The sequence below is a fragment of the Pleurodeles waltl genome, chromosome 2_2 (genome assembly GCF_031143425.1).
Source record: "Pleurodeles waltl isolate 20211129_DDA chromosome 2_2, aPleWal1.hap1.20221129, whole genome shotgun sequence".
Classification (NCBI taxonomy): Eukaryota; Metazoa; Chordata; class Amphibia; order Caudata; family Salamandridae; genus Pleurodeles; species Pleurodeles waltl.
The window spans coordinates 266,182,176-266,197,521 of record NC_090439.1 but is presented as its reverse complement, the minus strand read 5'-3'; positions in this window follow the sequence as shown (position 1 = coordinate 266,197,521).

Genomic DNA, 15,346 nt, shown 5'->3' with positions numbered 1-15,346 from the left:
TGAACTAAAATTAATATTCCAATCCACCAAGTACTTACCTCAGGACAGATGACAGACATTCAATAAAATCTAATTTCACCATTGCAAGTTCCCATATGCTTACATGAAGGTTGTTACTGGACAGTAACTTAAAAACAAATTTACTATTACAACTCCACCAAGTACTTACCTCAGGGAAGATGCTGGACACTAAATAGAACTATAATTATTATTTCAATTCCACCAACTACTTACCTCAGAGCAGATGGCAGACATTCAGCACATTACAAATTAACCACTACAAATTCCCCACGTACTTATGTGAGGGTATTTGCTGCATAGTGACTATAAAAAAAGGTTACTATTGCAACTCCACCAGCCACTAACCTCAAAGCAGGTGCTGGACACTAAACAGACCTAACATTACTATTGCAACTCCACCAAATACTTACCTCAGAGCACATGCTGGACACTAAATAGAACTAAAATTACTATAGCAACTCCGCCAAGTACTTACCTCAGAGCAGATAGCAAATATTGAGCAAATTGCAAATTAACCATTGCAAGGTCCCCACATACTTACGTGAGAGTATGTGCAGGATAGTGACTATAATTTTTTTTTACTATTACAACTCCACCAAATACTTAACTCAAAGCACGGGCTGGACACTATACATAACTAAAATTACTATTTCAACTCCACCAACTACTTACCTCAGGACAGATGGCACACATTGAGCACATTGCAAATTAATCAATAAAAGTTCCCTACATACTTACGTTAGAGTATATGCTGGACAGTGACTATAAACAAAATTACTATTACAACTCCACCGAGTACTTACCTCACAGCAGGTGCTGAACAGTAAATAGCACTAAAATTACTATTTCAACTCCACCAAGTACTTACCTCATAGCAGATGACAAATGTTCAGTACATTCCAAAATAACCATACCAACTTCACTACATACGTGAAGGTAGGTGCTGAACAGTGACTATATTGTACTATTACAACTCCACCAAGTACTTACCTCAGAACAGACACTACTCACAGAGTAGACCCACATTTACAAATCTAAATCCACAAATTACGTACCTCAGCACAGATAATACACAATCACCAAATATAAAAGTTAATATTCCAGCTACACCGAAAACTTACAAAGAGCATGCAGTATATGTTAACTAAGTTACTATTTTATAAAGGAATCCCACCACATATCTAATATTAAAAACTAAAAAGTTCTTATAATATATATTTTTTTATCTTATTTACAGATATTTCACAAATGGCATCGCAAGGAGAAGCAAGTTACGTGACCTCAAGAACAGGACACCAGCTACTAAAGTATGAAGGGTATCTTTATAGCAGAGACAAGGTTGTCGACCTCAGGAGTCATTGGAGGTGTGTACAATTCTACTCTTCAAATTGCAGAGGCAGAGCTGTTACTCTGGAAGACATCGTTGTTAGGACAACAGAGCACAACCACTCTGCCTCTGCAATGGAAATAGAGATTAGAGAAAACGTACAAAAAATAAAACATATTGCACACTCCTCCAATGACTCCTGCGGACAGGTTATAAGGGAGGTAGTACAAAGAATTCCCATACAGATTGCAGGTAGCATGTCTTCTATACCAAACCCTAGGCGAATGTTTCAACGAGAAAAACTGGCAAGTAACCCCCAACATGTAACACCACGATCCTATGAAGACATTAACATTCCCCCAGAACAAAAAATTACCTTCTCCAAAGAAACTTTTCTCATACATGACAACGAAAACCCTCAAAAAAGAATTTTCATATTTAGCACAACCCGCAACTTACTAATCCTACAAAATAGTGCAATTTGGATGATGGATGGAACATTTAAATCTACACCCCATCCATTCACCAAATTTACACTATACATGCCACAAAAAATAACACTACAGTCCCCCTAGTGTATGCATTATTGCCTGATAAACATTCCTCTACTTACACTGAATTTTTATCAACAATTAAAAACAAAACACTAAATAAAACACCTAGAAAAGTGATACTGGATTTCGAATTATCAATGTTGAACACAATACTGAAAATATGTCAGAAACCCAAATTCTAGGATGCTTTTTCCACTTTTCACAGGCATATTGGCGTAGAATTCAAAAACCATCATTAAGTAGAGAATATTTCTCAGACTGCATACTACAATTTGAATTAAGGAAACTCACAGCATTATGCTTTGTACCACCTGAAAAAGTAGATGAGTATTACACAACAATAACAGATTCTAACTATTATACAGTAAATGAAGACAAATTGGCACCCTTACTAAATTATTTTGAAGAAACCTGGATTGGACACCTAAACAGATCTGGTCGCAGAAGAAAACCAAGATTTCCAATAGAATGGTGGAACTGCTACTAGACCTGCTTAGAAGGTGGTGCAAAGACTAATAATGCCATAGAGGGATGGCACAACTCCCTCGATAAAGAAATAGGGAAACCCCACCCAAACCTGTATCATTTCATGGAAATTTTGAAGAAGGAGCAAAGTTTCCAAGAAATGAGACTTGCTTAGTCACTCTCAGGTAGCCTGAACCCACGCACAAGTCAAAAAAGAAAAGAAATGACAGAAAGAATTTTGGCAAAAATACAAGAATTTGATACAAAAACGGCATCAGACTACCTCGACAGTCTAGCATACATTCTACATTACTAACAACCACTAACCTACTCAAAAATTACTTGCCAGTTTTTAAAAAAACACCATTAATGAAATTGGCATTTTTAAAAATATTTTTACATCAAATGAATCCAACCAAAACTATTCCTACCTTTGAAGTTTTAATGTCTTTATCCAAATACATGTTGCTGAAGAAATCTTCTTCATTAATATAGAAGAAGCATTTTATACTGCAGAAATAAAAAAAACAAAAAACATTCATCATCCAAAAAAAAATGTAATTGGTGATACAAGATGGATGATAAAAAAACAACTCTGTATACAATAAAAAGTTAAAAAAAGAAAATATAACATCTTACCAAATCACAAATTAAAAAAATAACAAATATTAAAAACACACCAAAAACAATTTTTACCCAAAAAAAGAAAAAAAATGATCAGATACTTACCAAAGCAATAGCATTAAATAAAATATTAATAATCAACAAAAAGACATGAAAACTAAATAAAGGACATTACTAATACAAAAAAAATAATTCATTACGAAGGCTGTTACAATTAACCAAATATTATTTTCAAAAACCAAACAATTGCCTTCCTTATAAAGCCCTAAAACAAAATAATCACAATCAAAAAGACAATTGTTCGTATTTATTAGAAAAGCAGTACAATTATTGTAAATATAAAACACTGCTAAACGTTTTTTTTTTATACGATACCAATATCGTATACAAAACTGTATGGAAAGAAAAAATTAAACATCAAAAACATTCCAAACATTGAAAATCTACTGCCTACCTTATAACTACCTCCGACAACAATTTCTGTGAGAAAAATACTCTAAAACATACTGTAAAAAAAATTATAATTCCACTTACCCGATCGAGGTCTCAGCTTCCGTCCTATCTTGACTGCGACGCTCCTCCGACTGACAAACAGAAGACGTCAAACAACGTAAACAGGGAAGAACACTAAAAATAGAAAACTGACTATTTCACTCAAAGAATATAATAGGAAAAAGAAGAAAATACAACAAAAAACTGTTAAATAAATGTAAATAATTTTTTTTTTTTTTCCACAAATCTGTAAATATTAAATAATAAATAGAAAAATTATTTTGCATTTTTTAAACTCTATTATAGTGAAAAAAAAATGTATTATTTAAAAATTAAATTTGCATATCAAAATTTGTTTTTGTGGATGAAAAAAATTCTAACACCTAAAACAATAAAAAAAAAAATCTTTGTATTTTCTGAATTTTTTTAATTAAATAATACATGTAAATAAAATAATAATAATTCAATTTAATATATATTGAAAATTATACATCCAAAAATAGTAATTGTCTTTTAAAAAAAAAAATCATATTAATTGTATATCACCAGATTTTTTTTTTTTTACATTTTCCAAATAAATTTAAAAATATATTTTATCAATTTTTAAAAATGATAAAAACAAATTACAATAAATCAAAAATAGAAATTATTTTAAATAATAAAGTTTTACATATTTACAATCAATATTCTACTCTACAAAATACTATTATAATAAACATTTAATTATAAATTTTATTACATAATTATTTTGAAACTAAAAAATATAAACATCTTTAACACCAAAAAGTAAAAAAAAAAAAAAACATTACAAAATAAAATAAAATCACCTTTATTAAATGAAAAATATCAGTATCAATACACTCCCAAATCATTATCCCCCAATAAACAATATCCCATCCCTAAAAAAAATAACACCAATATAAAAAATACCCAAAGGTATAAATAAATACCTGAGTATTAATACGCTTACCCACCGATAACCCCTACATCCCCTATATTCTGCCCCTAATCCTACTCACATGTTTAATAAAATAATACAAAATTTGCCCAAATATATGAAATAATACCTGAGTATTAATAAACTTCCCACCCATAACCCCTAGATCCCAAATATATCATCCATTATACCACAGCTTGTTAGTAAAAAAACAAATACAAAATAACCCAAGTGTACAAATTAATACCCACGTACTAAAACACTTCCCCACCCATAACCCCTCCATTCAATCTATCCATCCTTTATCCTGCAGTTTATTTTTAAAAAATAAACAAAAAATTACCCAAATGTATAAAAAAATACCTGAGTATTAATATACTTCCCACCCATAACGCCTACATCCCATGTATCCCATCTGTTATCCCACAGCTTATTAAAAAAAACAAATAAAATATTACCCAAGTGTGCAAATTAATACCCAAAGTACTAATACACTTCCCCACCCATAGCCCCTACATCCCACATATCCCGTCCCTAAACTCACAGCATACGACCCCATAAAAAATAATACTCAAAGGCATATTTTAATACCTGAGTAATAATACCCATCCCTACTCATAACCCCTCCATCCCACATATCCCACCCCTAAATCCACAGAATGATTTAAAATAAATTATAAAAATACCCAAGTATTTACATTATTACCCATACATCCCATATATCCCGCCCCTAATCCTGCAGCATATTATTAACATTATATAAAAAATTACTCAACTATATCAATTAATACTTCAGTATTAATACACTTACCCACCCATAACCCCTGTATCCTATATATCCCGCACCTAACTCCACAGCAAGTTTTCCAAAAATAAAAAAAAAATCCCAATTCTATGAAGTAATACCTCAGTATTAATAAACTTTCCTACCCATAACCCCTACAACCGATATATCCCATACATTACCCCGTACAATATTTTAAAAAAAATGAGTACAAATTTACCAAACTATTTAAAATAATAACTAAGTATTAATAAACTATCCCACCCATAACCCCTCCATCCCATCTATCCTGTCCCTTATTCCACAATTTAAAAAAAAAAACAAATTAAAAATTAACCAACAGTATAAATTAATACCTAAGTACTAATACACTTCAAAACTCATAAAAAGCTGCAACCCATATATCCCACACCTTACCCACATGAATTCTTAATAAATTATCCCAAAGTATAAATTAATACCTGGGTATTGATACACTCCCCCACCCATAACCCCTACATCCCATATATCCCACCCCTAAATCCACAACATAAGTTCCAAAATTATAAAAAAGCAAGTGTATAAATTAATACCTGAGTATTAATACACTTCCACACCCATAACGTCCACAACACACACATTCCAAACCTTAATCCACAGCAAATGCTTAAAGAAATATTTTTAAAAATACTCAAACTCCTAACAAAATACCCAAGTATTAATACACTCCCCCACCCAGATTTAACAAAATAAAAAAATACCCAAATATATAAATTAATACCCAATTACTAATACACTTCCCCACCCATAACCCCTACATCCCATATATCCCACCCCTAAATCCACAACAAAAATTCCCAAAATTAAAAAAAACAAGTGTATAAATTAATAGCTGAGTATTAATAAACTTCACCACCCATAACATGCACAATCCATACATCCCATCCCTTAATCCACACATATCCTTAAAATGTTTTTTTTTAAAATACTCAAAGTCCTAATAAAATACCCAAGTATTAATACATTGCCCCACCCATATTTTAAAAAATTAAAAAATACCCATGTATATAAATTAATACCCAATTACTAATACACTTCCCCACCCATAACCCCTACATCCCACATATCCCGTCCCTAAACTCACAGCATACCACCCCATAAAAAATAATACTCAAAGGCATATTTTAATACCTGAGTAATAATACCCATCCCTACTCATAACCCCTCCATCCCACATATCCCACCCCTAAATCCACAGAATGATTTAAAATAAATTATAAAAATACCCAAGTATTTACATTATTACCTAATACCTAATACCTAAAAAAAAAAAAAAACTCAACCATTCAAATTCATCATTGCGCTACATCTCTCCAAAAACTAGACAAAAACAACGCAGTTTCAAATAAATACTTCAATATCACTACCCATATATTTAAATATATAAAAATATATATATAAAAATATATATATATACATTTATACATAAAAATACAATATTTATACATACATACATTAATATATACAGTACAAACACAAACATTAATAAATACAACATATCCAATAATATAAATATTAAATATACATGTACATAAATTTAAACACATAATAATTAAAATCTAAACAAATAAAATACAAAACACAAAACTTACCTTAAAATTAGTTGTTAAAAAAGCATTTACCTTAAATTTCATTGTTCTGGCATTCTTTTTTAAGGCAAAATTGTTGCTAAGGCAGTAGTTGTTCTGAACTTCGTTGTTAAGACCTTAGTAGTTGTTCAGGATTCGTTGTTAAGGCAATTAGTTGTTCCAATGTAGTTGTTCAGGTTGTTTCCCGGTCCGGAGGCATATGTAAGGGACATAGTTTGGTGGGCCACCAAGTGGCATCCCTGGGGGAGTTGTTGCCGATGATAAGGATGGTTTTGTCTGTGTTGAGCTGGAGACAGTTGTTTCTCATCCAAGCAGCGACATTGCTCATGCAGTTGGTGAGCAGTGCTGGTTGAGTCACTAAGGAGAGGGTGAGCTGTGTGTCATCTGCATAGGATACTATGTTGATGCAGTGGGCTCTGATAATGTTGGCAAGGGGCATTATATAGACATTGAAGAGTGTCGGGCTGAGCGATGATCCTTGAGGGACTCCACTGTTGAGTTTCTTTGGTTCTGAGGTATACTTTTGAGTTCTGTCTGTGAGGAAGTAAGATATTCACTTCAAGGCCAGTCCACAGATACCTAATTGCAGGAGTTTTTTGATGAATGATTCAACCGATATGATTTGAAAGTTGCGTAGAGTTCAAGGAGGATGAGTGCCGTTATTTCCCCTTGGTCAAGGATACTTCTGATATCATCGGCGACTGCAGTGAGGGCTGTTCTGTGCTGTTATTGGTGTGAAAGCCAGAGCGCTGTCTAGGAGCTGATGGAGTTTTAGGTGGTCTGCTAGTTGCGTATTGATGGCTTTCTCCATGTCTTTAGCTGGAAAAAGCAGGAGCAAGATGGATCTGTAGCTACTGAGGTTGTTGGTGTCTGCTGTTAGTTTCAATGGGGCACTAACTTCTGCAATTTTCTAGCAAACCCAGAAGGTGGTAGTCATTATGGCAGTGTTGATGATAGCGGTGAGTGCGGGGGGTGGGATGGTGGTTTCAAAGTTGTATATGAAGTGGGGGGGCATGGGTCTGAGGGGGGTCCTGAGGAGACAGCATTCATCTGGGCAGTGGTGTCTCAATTTGAGTGGGGCTTTAAGTTGTTTAACTGTTGCTTGGCAATGAGGGAGGTGTCCTTCTGGGCATCGGTATGCTGAGGTTTGAATGTGTTGTAGATCTTAGCAATCTTCTGTTCAAAGACATTCCAGAGGGTGTTGTAGAGTGATTGGGATGAAATGATGTCATTATGGTAGCTGAGGGTTTGTAGGACTCCTTGACGATGGTGATGAGTTCTTTGGCATTGTTGGGGCTGGCTTCCAATCTGAGAGTTAGGGCCTTTTTCTTTGGGTCACTTAATTGGTGCTATAGGTTGAGGGCAGCTTTGTATATGGATCTTACAGCCATGTTTTTTGTTGAGTCTCAATTTTCTCTCAAATTGTTTGCAGTGGTGCTTGAAGTCCCTGAGGTCGTTCATGTGCCAGCTGGGTTGTATGTTGTTTTTGGAGGTCTTGTTTCTAGTGTGGGTGGTACGTTTGACAAAGTCAGTGAGTCATTATTAAAGAACATAGGCCCTCCTTACAACCTTGGCAGGCGGCGGAGGCCGCCCGCCAAGGTTGAACCGCTGAGCGGCCGCCGGACACATTACAACATCCCCGCTAGGGGTCTTCCGCCCGCCACCGGCCCAGCGGGGTTGTCGGCCGTAACATTGCAGCCGGCTCCTGATGGAGCCGGCGGTGTTGCGGCCGTGCGATGGGTGCAGCTGCATCAGTCACGCTTTTCACTGTCTGCTGTGCAGACAGTGAAAAGCAGGGTGGGGCTGTGCCTGGGGGCCCCTACACTGCCCATGCCAAGTGCATGGGCAGTGCAGGGGTCCCCAGGGGCCCCGCAACTCCCCTTCCCGCCAGCCTTTCCATGGCAGTCTCTACCGCCATGGACAGGCTGGCGGGAAGGGGGGTCATAATCCCCAGGGCAGCGCTGCAAGCAGCTCTGCCCCTGCGAATTATAACCGCCGGGACAACGATGGCGGGAAACCGCCGGGACAACGATGGCGGGAAACCGCCGGTCCTAGGAGTGTGACTGTGGCGCTACTGCCACGGTCAAAATATGGCAAATTGTACTGCCAGCCTGTTGGCGGTATGATCACCAAAACAACCCTGGCGGACTTTGACCACGAGGGTTGTAATGAGGGCCTTAGTGTCAACATTGAGGTTTCTAGTGTGGTGTTTTGACGTTCCTGTAGGGTCTTGATCCAGTTTTCTTCAGATCAATTTCTCCAGTGTTTTGATGGTGCTTTGTTTTTTTCTGGTGGGGTGGCTTGGTGGGTGAGTACCTTGAAATGTATGATGTAGTGGTCTGACCATGTGAGCAGTGTTGTGTGGGTGGTGGTGATCCTGTTTTTAGAGGAGTAGATAGGGTCAAAGGTGTGGTCTGCTGAGGGGGTTGGTCCTTGGATGAGCTTGGTGAATGTGAGGTTCCTAAGGCTGTTGAGGAAGGCTGTGAAGTTGGGGCCTGTGGTGAGCATTCGGCTCAGATCGTGGGCGCGATCCTCGGCAGAAGGACGTGCCACACCTCTGCCATACCATATTTTAATTGAGACCCCAAATTGGGCATGGGGCCTCAATGAGTTACGTGCGCGGCGCGCCCCCACTCGTTCTTACCTCCCTTCACACACACACGCACCCTCACTTACCTTATGCTTCCTTTTTCTTTCTTTGTTTTTCACTGTATTTATGCCTTCTTTAGTTGCCATGATCCTTTCTCCTTCCCAGCATGCCTTCCTTCTCCCTGCATGCCTTTGGAACCTTTTTTAACATGGTGACTTTTCTATAGGTTTCTATGCTATATTCCCAAACCAATATGGTGTCTTTTACTTCCTGTTGGTCGCTTCCTGGTTTTTTGGGCATATAAGGTGTGGGATTCCTTTTCTCTTTGTGCTGCAACACTTCCTTTGGGTGGTGGTCTTCGCTCCTGTTTCTTCTCCGTCAGTTATATTTTTCTTAGCCTGTTCCAGCTTTTTTCATTGTCATTTTGTCTTTTGTTCAGATTTAATTTTTACTTTTGTTTTTGTTCCAGGAGTTCCATAAAAGATTGATATCCACCACCCCACATCAAAGACATTTTGGAGGCTGTCAGAGGGACACAAATGTTCACAAAATTAGATCTTCTTGGAGCATATCATCTCTTGCGTATTAAGGAGGGAGATGAGTGGAAAACTACCTTTCGAACACCCTTTGGACATTACGAATATAAGGTAATGCCTTTTAGTTTAACAAATGCCCCCTCAGTTTTTCAAAGATTTATGGATTCAATATTCTCCGACTTATTAAATCACACTGTAGTGATTTATTTAGATGATATCCTCAAAATTTCCAGACGCCCTGAACTTCATCCTAAACACGTAAAGCAAGTCTTAAATAGACTTAGGCAACATCAGCTCTACTGTAATCCGGAGAAATGTGAATTTGATAAGACTGAGGTGAAATATTTAGGCTATCACATTAAGCGGATTGGTATCTCTATGGATCTGGAAAAAGATCAAGCCATTCTAGAATGACCATCCCTTTCCTCAATCAAAGAAGCTCAATGTTTCTTAGGGCTGGCCAACTTTGCTAAACAAACCAGTCAAATCACACACACTCTCAAAAAAGAGAGTTTGCGAAACGGATTCATCTGGACGGACATGACTAAGACTGCTTTCCAAAACTTAAAACAGGCCTTTACCCAAGCACCCACACTGAGACATCCAGACACCAATAAACATAGTTGTTACTGATGCCTCAGAAAGAGCTATCAGGGCAGCATTAGTACAACAAAAGGACGATGATGGATTAGAACATCCGATCTTTTATCTATCCCATGTGCTCTCTGATTCTGAGCAAAATTATTCAATACTGGAAAGAGAACTTTTGGCTATAAAGACAGCCTGTCAAGAGTGGAGACAATTCCTCATGGGTTCAAAAGAACCTTTTTGAAGTAAGAATGGATCATCGTAATCTGCAATGCTTACGCAATTTTCAGTGTCGAAACCGTCAACAAGCTCGCTGGGCCTTTTTCTTTAGTCAATATGATTTCTATATTACCTATATTCCAGGATCTCAAAACATTTTGGCCGATGCCTTATCTCACTGTTATCCTGACAGTTCTAATACCTCTCCACAATATCTACTTGAAACAGATAAAATAATTGGCGTAGTGCAGTCATTCCTCGATGAAGTACAAGCTGAATACTCAACCCTTTCAGAACAAGAACTAAAGGATCTACTTACCTAGGTACGCAAACATAATGAATACTACTATTACAAGGACACCTTCTTTCTACCTTCTAAAAAAGTGCAAGAAAAGGCACTTCTGATGTGTCATGATTCCCCTGTAGCCAGTCATCGGGGCATTAAAGCCACACAGGAATTACTTCTCCGCTCTTTTTGGTGGCCAACGTTGAAACAAGACACAGAAAGATACGTGGAATCTTGTCCCATTTGTGCCCAAGTGAAAGTACCCCGTACTAGGCCCGCAGGACTACTTCAACCATTACCAGTTACACCAGCCCCCTGGCATACAATATCAACTGATTTGATGTGTTCTTTGCATCCATCAGCGGGAAACCGAGTTATAATGGTGACAATAGGTTCATTTACTAAGATGGCTCATTTTACTGCCTTGAAGAAATTACCCACATCTCAAAAATTGAGCCAGATCTTTATTCAAAACATTTTTCATCTCCATGGTCTCCCACAAAGTATTGTGTCAGACAGGGAACCTCAATACATATCACGGTTCTGGAAACACGTTTGTAAGATCTTGAATGTCAATGTAGCTTTATCTTCTGGATTTCATCCCCAAACCAATGGGCAGACAGAAGGTCTAAATCAGGAACTTGAACAATATCTTTGTTGTTTTTGTAACTCCACTCAGAGCAACTGGAGCACTTACCTTCCCATTGTAGAGTTTTCTTACAATAATACCGTCCATAGCGCCTCTAAAGTCACTTCTTTTTTTTGCTCATATGGATTCCACCCCACATCTTTTCTACCACTCCTAAGACCTCTTCTACACTTCCTGCTATCACCTCATTTTCCCAGAGATTACATAGAATCCAACGGCTTATTCGATCTAATCTACTAGTCACTAAAAGATACATGAAAAGAATGGCCGATAAGAAACGAAGTGAGGCTCCAGCTTATCACGTCCAAGATGAAGTCTGCCTTTCTTCAAGATTTTTGCCCCTTCGTCTTTCCCCAATTAAGTTTAAACCCCGTTATTACGGACCCTTTTGTATTCTTCAAAAAATTAATTCTGTATGTTTCCATCTCCGTTTACCTCGAACCTGGAAGATCCATCCAGTATTTCATGTCTCTCACTTGAAACCCTCTAAACCTGATCCTTTTTCCTGACATTTCACATGTCCTCCTCCTTTGTTGGTGGATAATGAACCTAAATATGAAGTACAAGAAATATGTGATTCTCGTATATTCCGGAACCATCTCCAATATCTTACTCATTGGAAAGGTTATCCTCTTAGTGAATGTTCTTGGGAAGATGCCTCTTCTGTTCACTCCACACTTTTGATTTGTCAGTTTTTTCGATTGTTTCCGCACAAACCCGGGGCTCCAGGTGCGGGCGGACCTACTGCCTTGAGCCACGCCGCAAGACGAGCATTCCGCTCAGGATATGCCGTGATACCTTGGCAGAAGGATGTGCCGCACCCCTGCTATTCCATATTTTAACCGAGGCCCCAAATTGGACATGGGGCCTCGATGAGTTATGGGTGCGGCGCGCCCCGGTAGTTTTTGCCTCCCTCCACACACCCTCACTTACCTTATGCTTCCTTTTTATTTCTTCTTTTTTCTTCCTTTGTTTCTCCCTGTATTTATGCCTTCTTCAGTTGCCATGATCCTTTCTCCTTCCCAGCATGCCTTCCTTCTCCATGCATGCCTTTTGAACCTTTTTTACCATGGTGACTTTTTTATAGGTTTCTATGCTATATTCCCAAACCAATATGGTATATTTTACTTCCTATTGGTCACTCCCTGTTTTTCGGGTATATAAGGTGTGTGATTCCTGTTCTCTTAGTGCTCCAACACTTCTTTAGGTGGTGATCTTCGCACCTGTTTCTTCTGCGTCAGTTAGATTTTTTCTTAGCTTGTTCCAGCTTTTTTCATTGTCATTTTGTCTTTTGTTCAGATTTACTTTTGTTTTTGTTCCAGGAGTTCCTGCTTAGAGGTTTTTTCCCTTTTTCGTTTTTTTCCCTCTGGGTCTCTTTCTGGAGGGCACAGACTGCTTTTGGTGTTCCCTTCGTCAGCAGCACCGTGGCTACCAGAAAGGGTCGCCCCCCCACTTGGGTCAAGGCAGAACCTATAGGAATCAAGACCTTGCCGCATTTCCAGTGGGCCACAGACATAGACAATGAGTAGTTCGTGACATGCGTCTTCCATGTGGAAATTGAGGTTCCAGAGGACAATGTAGTTGATTGATCTGATGGAGAGGGGAACAATGAAGTCTACAATGTGGTTGCAGAATTCCACTCGGGGACCCAGAAGATGGTAGGTGATGGTTCCTTCAGGATGGCATTGTAGTATGTTTATATCTTGAAATGGAGGTGCTCCATGAGGTTTGTGTCTGAGTCAGTGGAGGTGGTGCAGTCAATCATGTTTTTGTAGATGAGTGCCAGTTCTACACTTTGTTCCTGCATTTGTCCTGGTGTATGATTTTGTAGGCGGGCAAAATGGATGCAGCAATGTCTGAGTTGGAGGCTGGGTTGAGCAAGGTTTTGGTCAGGAGCACTAGGGTGTGTTGCTGTTGAGGAAGTCCTAGAAATTGGTTGAATGTTTCCCTAGGGATCAGATGTCGAGATGACAGCAGCATATTTCCCTGGTGTGTGTTGCTGATGTTATGGGGAAATATTGGAGGTATGTTACTTGTAGTGACATTTGGTCATTTATTGAGGGGCCAATCTCCATGCCACCCCCCATATACATGTCATCTGCTCTCTCACTTATTTTCATTTGTTTTTGAGAACACAATCTGAGTGGAGAGGTACACCCAGTCCTAGATATACTACTACGTGCATGTATTTTTGTGACTGAGATTACATTTGTGAATCTGGACCATGTGAGCTTTGGTCAACCACAAACAAATACATCCACCTCTCATATACCTATTTGTATACAAGTGCATTTAGAAACAGGTACATAGAGTAGCATTCAGCAAATGCCTACATGCAACTGACACCATCTACCTCCTATGGAAGCTTAGTTCCTGACTGGTATATATAATATAGGAAAGAGAGAAAATAATATTTCTAAGATTGTCATAACCTGTATCTGCATTGTTTTAGTGTGGCTTTTTTGAGTTGTGTGGGTAATGTCTGTTTCCCGCAGAGAAGTGTTCCAACCCAATGGTTTTCTCAAATGTATTCCATGACCAATTATAGTTTCATTCTGTTTGAGACACCAAATATATTGTTGACTGTCAAGTAGGCCACAGAAGGTTGTTTAGCATACAGTTCACCTGAGCTCCAATCACATCACAATAAGTCATGTCCAAGATAACATGACATATAATGCACCTCTTGATCTTCAGCTACCATTTTGTAAAATGTGTAAAGCATGTTTATAACAGTCTGCAGCAATCATGTAATTCAGAGAGGCAGCTACTCATTCTAAAATGCTCATGGCTTCAAAGATTGTCCTGCCATTTAAAAACTGTACATTTTTTCTACACGTGGTGACAAATATCTAGACATATGATTTTTGCATTGAGATCTTTGCTTCAACAGCTGTGCATTTTGATACAATGATGGGGTCAAAAGCTAATGAAAAACAGCTTAAGAGCAATTTGCATCTGTTTTAGCACCCATTAGAAGGAAAGCTCCCTATAATCCTCTGACTGGTGCACATTGTATTTGTACCAGAGCCCATATCATGCTAAGTGGCAGAGGGGACAGAGTGGTTTTGAGCACCTGTTTTTTGCATACATGGGGCACTCTGGTATTACAGAAAGTGCCACAGATGCTTGCAAGTCTTCTTCAGTAATACAGTTTGTACCATTGCTAATAGGGCCTTTCCCTCATTTGCACTGGGGAGTGAACCCGTGATAATAAGGAAAAAATTAGCAACATATTACAAATGCAGATGCAGAGGCAAAGAAGCTGTTAGGGGGCACATTGAGTGTGAACCACATTGAGGCCACAAGGGCCACAAGGCTGCCCCTTGATAGGGGAGAAAGAGGGTCCAATGGACTCCCCAAACTTCCACCCGCAGGTGGGTTTAATAAAGTACCTGCATCTACCTGCAGGACATCTCTATCCCTCTTTCAAATGGAAGCCATGTTGCTGCTTGCGGGGAGAGAGATGGACCGGTGACATCAAACAGCTGTCTGGCTTTTACTAATCCATTGTTAGGAGTAAGGCACAGGTTGTTCGCCTGCACTGGGAACATCACACTTGTGATGTGGCAAACTCTCCCACTGTGCACCATGGGACAAGGTGACCTATCCATAACCTACTCCAATAGATTTTGCATCTTTTGTG